Consider the following 9,818-nt stretch of genomic DNA (forward strand, 5'->3'; position numbering starts at 1 on the left):
GGGACTGCCCACATCTGGCTGGTGCCAGCCAGCTCCATTCACCGCCGAGCCGGCGCAGGGGTTTATCAGGCTGAGCTTTTAAAGGGCTCTCATCCCACTGGGAGGCTTTCATACTCACTACGAGCAGAGCCTGGAGCCAGAGGCCTTGATGGTTTGTCCTATCCTCTCGCGGCTGTGCTTGATGAGTTCTGTGAGGAAAGTTGGAGCACCGAAGCCGATTAGCTGGCGGCGCGATCACAAGTGCACAGAGGCATGTTTGTTCTTCACTGACCTTGCTCTTCTCTCCACAGCCACCCTCCTCCCCCTTCCACCCACATACCAAAATAACCAGGAAATTATAGGAACCAGGACAGCTCCCCTCCCACCCCAGCCAGGAGCCCTCAATAGCTCACAGGACAGGGAGATGTGCCACAAAACAGTCATTCTCTCCTATGGCAGAGGGGACTTGGGCTAAAGCACCACCATCAAGCTGCCCTGAGCCACCCCTGGGTCCCCAGGAGGAACAAGGAAAGTGCTCACAAGGATGATGTTGTGCTGGGATACATCATGCACTTGGCACATCCACTGCCCCTTTCACTCAGGGCTCTGCAAGTAATTAGGGACATGAATGAAAACTTTCAGGGCCCTGCAGGAGTTAGGCCAGCACACACACACCAGCAAGTGACTTGCCCAAGGACACACGCAGTCAGTGCCAGAAGCTGGGATTCCCACCACGGAGCATCCCTGCTGCTTAGCCTCACAGGCGGTTGCCACCACTCATCATCATTACCTCTCCCTTCACAGAGGCAAAGTCCTGAGCCTGCTCCTCCCAGCACAGGCTGAGCAAGAGAAAAGCCTGAGAAGTGCAACCTGTATGGAGGAGTTCCTTGTTTTGCTTAGGAGTAGATAACAAAAATATTCCAAGACTCAGTTTTACTCCTTAGCTCAGCCCTAGCTTTGCTGCTGGAAGGAAAGAGGAAGAATCAAAACATTCACAGAAACTTAAACTTACACACACCAAAAAAGATGCCTTTGTAGACACAAGCAAGTTTTCATCCTGGAATAGCTCTTCTACAGACCAAGGACTTGGCAGCACGAGCTGCCAAAGCCCATCTCCCCAGCCAAGGTGTTTGTAGGACAACGAGTTTTGAGGTAAACACAAGCCCATTTACAGAGCCCTTCCTGCACCAGGTCTTAGGATCTGCCAGATGGAGGGACCTGCACACTCCAGAGAGCCACCGAACTAGGCACCACCAGCACTTCTGGGACCCAGGGGAAGAATTGATGAGGAGCCAGAAAACAGGCTGTGGTTTTAGAGTCTGAACAGACAGGGAGGAGCAAGCAGGAATTTAAAGAAAAACCCACAAACCATTCAGTGGGTGAGCTTACAACATCAGGCTGGTCTGAGACCCTGACCTTGTTGGATACTTTGCCCAGCAGCAGGTAGGAGAGCTCGTCCCAGCAGGCACCCACCAGTTAGGGACAGCAAGCAGGCAGCACCCAGACGGATCAATCCCCATCTCCTCCCACTGGGCATAGTCCTTATTTCCCTGACAGCCTGGCTCTCCCTGGCTCACTGAGGTCTACTGAAGGTCATCCAACACCTGCCTCGGGGCTGCATCTGTCCCACAGGCTGCTTGACAGACCAGCCAGATACCGTGGTCACAACAGAGGGACATCAGCCCCACCCACCAAATCTGAACCCTCACAAGGTTGGTTTTGGCCCCAGGGTCAGCTTGCTGCCATAGGCGCTGTTCTGATCCCAGACTCAGGGGAAAATAAGACTCCCTTCAGGCACAGGTAGGCACGTCACAGCTTGGGCATCTTGGGGAGCACATGGGCAAGCCATGGAGACATATCCATCTGGCTTGGAGTATTTGCTGGCAGCACAGGATGCAGGACAAGTTCCTGACTTGCTCCGAGGGGTTTGGACAAGGCTGCTTTAGCAAGGTCTCCACAGCCTGCAGCTAGGCAGGAGCATCGCTGCTGAGCAAAGGCTGCAGAGCTCTTTCAGGGCCACAGCCTGGCAGCCCATTCATGCTTCCCTCCACCAGCCCCATTCTGCTCCACTGCTTCTTTGCTGCAAGTGAAGCTACTCAACAAGTCCCTGCTGACCAAGGGCAGCGTTTTCCAACAAAGCTATTTCATTAAACGTACTGGCTCTAAGGCAAGACTCTCCTTCTGCACTGAAGTACCACGCACATTTTTAGGATATATATATCCCCATTGCGTATCACTTTCTATTCAGGCTCAGAGCCACCTTCCCCAGCCTGAGTCCACCTTCAAAGCCAGGTTAGTTTCTAGTTTTAATCTCCTGAGCAGTCAAACGGACTTTTCCTTATCACTAACAAACCCTACTCCCCCTAAAGCACAAAGACTTCCTGAGCGCACACACACTGAACAACAGAATCAGAAATAGGTCACGAAAATACACTGGAATCCTTAGTTATACATGCCCAGCTGCACCCCTCCTTGTGCCTGCTGGGGCAGCAGGAGTGCTCCAGGCACGGCCAGGGCCACAGAGAGCATCAGCAAGCAAATCTAGGAGTTTCCTGATATGATGTGACTATTACACACCAGGAACAAACCTCTGCATCCCACACACACCCCTCAAAGAACACTTCACCCCAACGCCTGGGCCAGAGGCATCCCCCAGGCAGCAGGCTCCCACTCACACAGTGCTACTACTTACAAGTTGGAGCAGTTACTGCAGCTAAATCTCCCCCCTCAAAAAAACAGCCCTCAGTAACATACGATTTCTTCCCAGCACAGCACAAGCAGCTCCCTCTTCCTTCAACAGTTCTGCCAGCAGTGACCCACATTCCCATGCTAGCCCAGCGTTATTTGCTACAAACACATTACTAATGCAACGCGTACCTTGCACGGAGAAGCAACCTCATAGTCTCGTCATCTGCAAGCTGCCTCCCACCCTCTTCCCTGATGTCACCACTCTCGGCATCGTTTCCTACCTAACCTAGATTGCAAACCCCTCCGAGCAAGTGCCTCGTCCTCTCGCGCTCTGGGAAGGGCTAGTTGCCAGCATGGAGAGGCAAGGAGGCCTGGGAGGCTGTCACTGGGACAGCAGGCAATGTTTTGGAAGAAACACAGGGTTTGGAGGGGCAAGGTTGAGAGAGGGGCACCTAAGGCAGTCCACAGCTTTCATCCAGCACAGGGGCTGCATGCAGCATAAGGGGGAGACGCCCCAGTTCCAGCTCAGAGAAGGAGCACAGGGGGAGGTGGGAAGGAGGACTCCTGCAAACACATGCTTTTACTGGCAAAAAAAAAGCTCAAGCTTTCCCCTGCTACAGATCTAAAAGAGAGCTCCGGGCCAGTGCTGAGCTCCACTTTCATTCCTATTGAGACACTACAGCACACAGCAAGTCCAGGAAGAGGTTAGGAAAGACTTTAAAGGACTTCTTCACTTGGGGAAGCTTTCTCAGCTGCCCTCTGCAGAGCTCCTGGCTTGTCCAATTTTCCCTTGAGGATCCTTTCCCCTACACCTCAGTGACACTGCAAACCAGAGCAGGAACCCCAGCCAAGCCACCCTGCCTCTGAGCAAGCTGGAGCCCACAGACAAACAACCCTCCAGATTTTAGAGAAAAACTACATGCAAAGCTGGAAAAAACTCAGTAGGTGAATAAAGCTTGCAGCATTTTGAAACAAAACAATCCCTAAAAACAGACAACAAAGCATCAAACACACCTGGGAGCACATCTACCAGCAGAGGCTGTGTCCTGAAGCACGGGAAGCAGTCCATAGCCGGCAAGCACAGAGACCCCTCATTCCCTGCACTTTCCATCCTCACACCAGCCCACCCTGCCACTGGCTGCCCTGGCAGACCAGAAGCCCGAGGCTCTTTCCTAAAACTCAGAGGGGAATAGCTTTCTTTCCTGCAGCAGTTCATTTAGACCATGAACACAAACACCCCTACCCCCCCAGGGTGATCATGTCACTACTGCTGGCTTGCTGCAGCCCTTTAAAGAGAGCAAGGAAAGCTGATCAGCTGCAAAAAATGAAGAGACACCTGCATGATATACCCACAGAGTGAGAATTTAGGTGGGAGTGGTAGTTTTGGATGAGGGAGGGGTGCAGGTGGTGGGTAGGAGCCAATTACCTCCTGGGTGGCATCTCAGGTGTTCAGAACAATTTTTTACACGTGGTAGTAAGCTGGAAACCTGTCCACTGTCCTGTGCTTTGGAGGAAGGTCAAAACTGTCATTTGGTTCAGGTCAAACCCAGAAGAAGCTGCTCCTTCCAGCGTCCTCCACCAACCCGGGAAGACTGCAGCCCAGGACAGCCGGACTGGCACTTTGCAGCAGTATTAAATGCAAACATAAACACGCGTGGAGAGGAAAACCTGGTGTCGGAGGCATGCAGTGATTTGAGAGAACAGAGACTAAGCTCTGAGCAAAAGGAGACATTAGAGGAAGGCTGGCGTCTTCTCTCTCTTCATTAAAAAGAAAGCATTCTCTTTTTGCTTCCATTGTCATTTCCTATAAAACCTCCTGTGTGCAGCTGCAGCAGGAGAAAATCCAGCTTCCCTGGGGGAGCAGAGGGGCTGGTTGCCGCGGGACAGGTCCCTAACCCCAGACTGCAGCTACCGGGAGGAAAACATCTGAAACATCCGATGCGCTCATTGCCATGTGTAACGAGAGAGGGGAAGCAGCATGTTGCTTGAAGTATCATTCTCTCTCAGGTCAAAGCCTGAATTTTTTGCTCAGCCAACATCCTCAAGCTATTAGCATTGTCAGCTTTTAAAAATATCTCCTATTATGTTTTTATTTTCTCTGGTTTTGCCTCTACTTGCATTGAAATGGTCAAGTTTCAGAATACTTTCAGCCGCTGACTTACATTTTCAAATCAGTATCTTCTACTTTTGTTTCTTTCAATAAAAAAAATCAGTATTATCAACAAAATCTACTTGGTTTTGTTTTCCACAGAAAGGCATCTTTAATTAAAAACCCATTTTCTATCCAAAGAAGAGAAAGCAGAAGGAGCCTGGAAGGAAAAATTTTTACCAGCTAGAATACATAAAATATCTAATCTAGAGTGTGGCCAGTAATGATAATAGTTACTGATGGACAAAGCAATGGTTGGGTTGGTTTTGTCCATCCTGCCCCCTCTGTTTGTAAGGGTCGCTGACACTCCAGGGCTGTGCACGCACTGGCCGTAACTCAGGGCCGGGTGTGCGATGCGAAGCTGCCGCCCCTCTTGCACACAACCACCTCCTGGGCCTGCCGCGGGTCCCGCGGGAGCCGGGCTCCATGCAGCCCTTGCTGGGAAGGGTGAGCCCCAGCCGTCCGTGCCTGCGAGGCTGGGCTGTAGCACGAGCCAGGCTGGAGCCCACCTGGAAGGTGTGCGAGGGGGCTCTGCCCTCTGCCAGCTGCGCTGCAACCCAGCGCTGGCGGGAGACCTCCGTGGGGAAGCCTCCTCCATGCCCTCACCACCCCCCGGGGGGTTAGTGAACCATACCAGCCAGGAGCATTACCCTTCGTCTTTCCCAGGGCAGTGGAGGAGGGCTCCATCCAGGCCACGTACATAAAGCCAGCCGAAAAAGTCCCCTCTCCTTACAGCGGGGGCAGGAGCTCAGTGACCGGCACCGGGCGTCCTCAGGAAGCAGAGCACGCAGACGTTTCTCCGGCTGCAAAGGTGAAGGGCACAGGAGTAAGAGGAGAAACAAGCCCTCAGGTGTAGCGCTGGCTGCCCGCCAGCCGGGCACGGCTCTGGGATGCAAGGCCAGCTCCCTGACCCTCGTCTGGCCAGCACCCACCGGCCCTCGGTCTGGTGGGGATCAGGGTGCTCAGGTCACTCCGGGCTCTCCCACCACTCCGGTGTCCCTCTCTTTGCACTTCTCTGGAAAGTGCTTTGGGACTGGCAGATGGAGGCCACTGGAAGAGAGCTGCGTGGTACTGGTTGGCCGTTTAACTTCTGTACAACAGAAGAAATTCACCCTACAACTGTTAAATTCACAGATTTCTGCTCTCGGGAAAGTATTTGTTTGATGCTTTTGAGGCACTGAGAATCCATTTGCCCTCCCTGTGCCTGGGGTGACTGCCCTGGGACTGATGGCTCCCTGGCACAGGAGAAGACATTCCCTGGAAGCACGGGAACACACGGACCACCAGTAAATCCCCAGCATAGGGCACGTGCTCACCTGGGGATTCAATGTCAGCTGTCACCAGATGCCTGGGGCAGCTGCAGAGGGCTTTGCCCTGGAGAGCCCCATGACCGTCCCTAGAGAGTAGTCCTGGGCAAGCGGTTGTCCCCGTGATGGAGGACATGAGCGGGACAGGTAGATGTAAGCAGGATTAGCCTCCAGCCCTCCCCATGTGCAAGAGGTGAGACTTTCCCCCTTGCCCTGCCCGTGTGTGCCCACGGCCACGTCCAGCAGCAGCCTGCAGCAGCCCTCGCCCCTTGCCCAGTGCTGCCCCTTGCCCATGACAGGACACGTTAGTGCCACGCTGAAGGGGCTGCTGGATGTGGGAGCGCTTGCAGAGCACATACATTATATAGGCACGCAGGCACGCAGCCCTACAGGTGCGCCCCATGTGGCCATGCACCCCTCACACTGGGACTGGCCTTGGCCCGTTCCCCTGCCCAGCACCCGCGGGCTCCTAAACAAAATGAAACAATTCTACTAAAGCCGGAGATCTGCTGGTGTCAGTGTTGGGTTTTGCCAGTGTTGCTGGTCTTCTGTGCGGGGTGGTGTTTCCCTGCCCTCCAGAGAGCACATCTATGCCAGGAAAACCTCTGGCTGGACCTGGGTTCAGAGGTGATGAGCAGCTCTCAGGCAATTTAACCCCTTCTGTGCACGCCTCCTGCCTGGGCTGGACTTGGGCAGACCGTGGTGGGAGCAAGCCCTGGCCAGAGAAAGGTGATTTTTTCAGCTGCGCTGGCACAGCTCTGAGCCTCCGGACATTGCCTGTGCTTGGAAACATTTTCCTTTTTCCCCCGAGGGAGGAAAGCTGCCTTCACTTCCCCAGGCCCTATGAGGGGTCGAGGGCTGCGTGGTCCTCCACGGCTGAGCCTGGTCCCTCCCGGCTGGGCCAGCCCTGGCCGGTGACGCTCACCCCAGGGAAGCCACATTTGCAGCTTCTCCGGGGCAGGACATGTCCAGCGGACAACAGGTCCAGCCCGTTGTCTCTACACGCAGAGAAGTACCACTCTCTCTCTCTTACAATATTTTATATGCTATGCATACATGCTATTTTACAGGGAAAGGTATACTATTTTAATCTCCCTATCTAGCAATATCCATAACCATGATCATAAAAAGTATCACTGAAGTGGAACCACACAGTCTTGAGCAATCAGAATTGCAGGGAAGGGTCCAGATAAGATTAAAACAAATATTTCTCTAGAGAGCACAAAGCAAATTTCCATCGACCTGCAGTGAAAGGTGACCTAAAATGTTTGGCTACTCAGGAGGACTTCAGAACACATTACAGCCTATGTTTTAGAACCTTTCTAAAAAAAACCCAACTGTTTTGGGGGGATAAGCGCCTCTTTTCTCCTGCAGCGTTGCCAGTCTGACGCAGGGCCACCTCCCACAGCTCAAGTCCCGAGCGTGACCAGCCTGGCAGGGACAAGGGCAGAGAGGCAGTTTCCCGGCCGGATTGAGCAGGGCTTAGCAGCTTGGAGACGGCTCAGAGAGCTGCACTGCCTGAAACCAGGCCCCTCGCTGCTGGCACAGCGCTGGGTTCATTAGGAAAGCTTGTGGGGGAAGCGTCCCTGGGAGTGCCTCCCCTCTGCCCCGCTCTGTCCCCATCCCATCCCTGTCTCCAAGAGCTGCAGACTCCAGCTCCACTGCATGGGATGCATGTTTTCACCCCTTTTTATTCACATGTAAAACCTGGGAAGCAACTGGTGCTGGCACAGCCGGAGATTGTCTCCAGCAGAGCTATATATACTGGATTCAGTGGGCTGTCCAGTCCCAACTGGGCCAAGCGCTGCTCAAGGCATTGTCAGGACCTGTGAGCCCCTGTGCAAGAGCAGCAGATCCGCGGTGAAATCTGCTGAGGCCATCTCTGTTCCCCTGCTCTGGCACCGAGCAGGAACAGCCTTCCCTGTCCTGCCAGCGAGGGGGTCAGGGATGCCCCATTAGAGGGATGCCGGGCACAGCACCCCTGAGCTTCACCAGGCCCAGCCTGGCCACAGAGATGCAGCCCAGGAGACCACAGCCAAAATTACCTGGAATTTCTGGTGCAAACCTCACCCTTCTGGTGCCAGCTGCAAAAGCCCAGTGCAGCCCAAGCCTCCTTTCCCTGTGTGGGTGGCTCAGGGACATGGGGGGGATGACACAGTCGGTCACCACCTACCTCTGCTGATCTGCCAGCTCCTGAAATTACCCAGGGTCAGAAACACTTGTGGCTGCTCCACATGGGAGCTCACCCAGGGAGGTGAGCTGATGTGGGGCTGCGGACACAAGCAGGGTGATGGAAGCTCCTTGTGATGGAAGTTTCCTGGAGGAGGCACAGTTAATGCAAGAAACCTTTCCACCTAGTACAATATTTCCAGGGGGAGCAAGGAGGCTCCTCATCACCTCTCTGGATTCCTCCACAGCTGGGAAACAAATCCACTGCCGGAACTCAAACCCCCTCCGCTTCCAGCTGCTGTCCCTGAGCCAGACCCCCACGGAGCAGCTCTCACATGGGCCAGCCGGGTCCCCGGCAGCAAGGTACGAGCCCTTCACAAAAACCTCTGCCTCTCCCAAACGGGTTCAGGACCTTGTTAAGAAAAAGGAAAGTCGCAATCATCCCAGAGAAAGTAAATTGGCATTACCTGCAGAGAGCGAGGCGCGGGGAGCCGGGCTCCGGCAGCAGGGCCGGCGGGCACTGCCACGCTCCAGCTGTGGAAAGCAGCATATACTGCTCTCCCTCCCGTTGTTTTTATTTTGATGATTTGGTCTGAAGGTCGAAGGAAAAGTCCGAAGGAGTGGCTTGTGGCAGGAAGTAAATGATTCCCCTGCCACTGCTCTCCAAGGGGACCAAGGCACCGGGAGCTGGGGTGGGAGAGGAAAATCCCTCCTTGGGGGGGATTAGAGGGCAGCTCGCCGGCAGGGAAGTGCAAAGGGTCAGAACAAAGTGCTCTGTTCGCCAGAGGCTGTGCCAGGTCACATGCCAAGTCCTAGCAGAGGTAATGAGGCATGGTTCACCTCCCAAACGCCAGCAAGACCTCCTGGATGTGGACATGACCCATTGCCCATCCACCAGCAATCCACGGAGCTTGCCAGCAAGGAATGAGCTGGGCGAGGTGGAGCCTCGTCCCCTGGCAGCACTGAGTCCGGGGCGGGAGATCCAGGGACTTTTACATGCTTAAACTTTGCAGGTGTGACAATCCTACAACCCCACTTCTGCCTCCTGCGTGACCCTCCTCTGGCTCCATGCTCCCCACCCTGGGCCACACGTGTACAGGAGCAAGCGCCTGACCAGCCGACAAGGACCGAGCCCTGTGGGCACATCAGAGCTGAGTCCAGAGGAGCCCTCTTGGAGCCAAAATCTACTGCTCTCCATTCATGCCCTCCCCCATTTGCTCCCTGTTCCTCTCCCTTCCCCTCTGCAGGTGCCCAACACCAGTGGTCACCACATCCCTGCGTAGGTGGGTGCCCAAATAACGGTTTGGTGGTTGAGCGTGCTGGTGGAGTCACTAGTGGACGCTGGTGGAGCCTCCAGCTCCTCACTCAAAATACAAACTTCATATGCAGGAGGCATTTTCTGATTACGCAGGAAGGTTTCTTTCACCCTCAAAAGCCCTCTTGCACCTGCCCCTCTCGTGGGAGCGGACCACGATGTAGTTGGTCGATAGGTCCCGCAGCTCTGAGAAAACATGAATGGCAGCACT

Source organism: Pygoscelis adeliae, unplaced genomic scaffold (assembly GCF_000699105.1).
Source record: "Pygoscelis adeliae isolate BGI_AS28 unplaced genomic scaffold, ASM69910v1 Scaffold72, whole genome shotgun sequence".
NCBI classification, from domain to species: Eukaryota; Metazoa; Chordata; class Aves; order Sphenisciformes; family Spheniscidae; genus Pygoscelis; species Pygoscelis adeliae.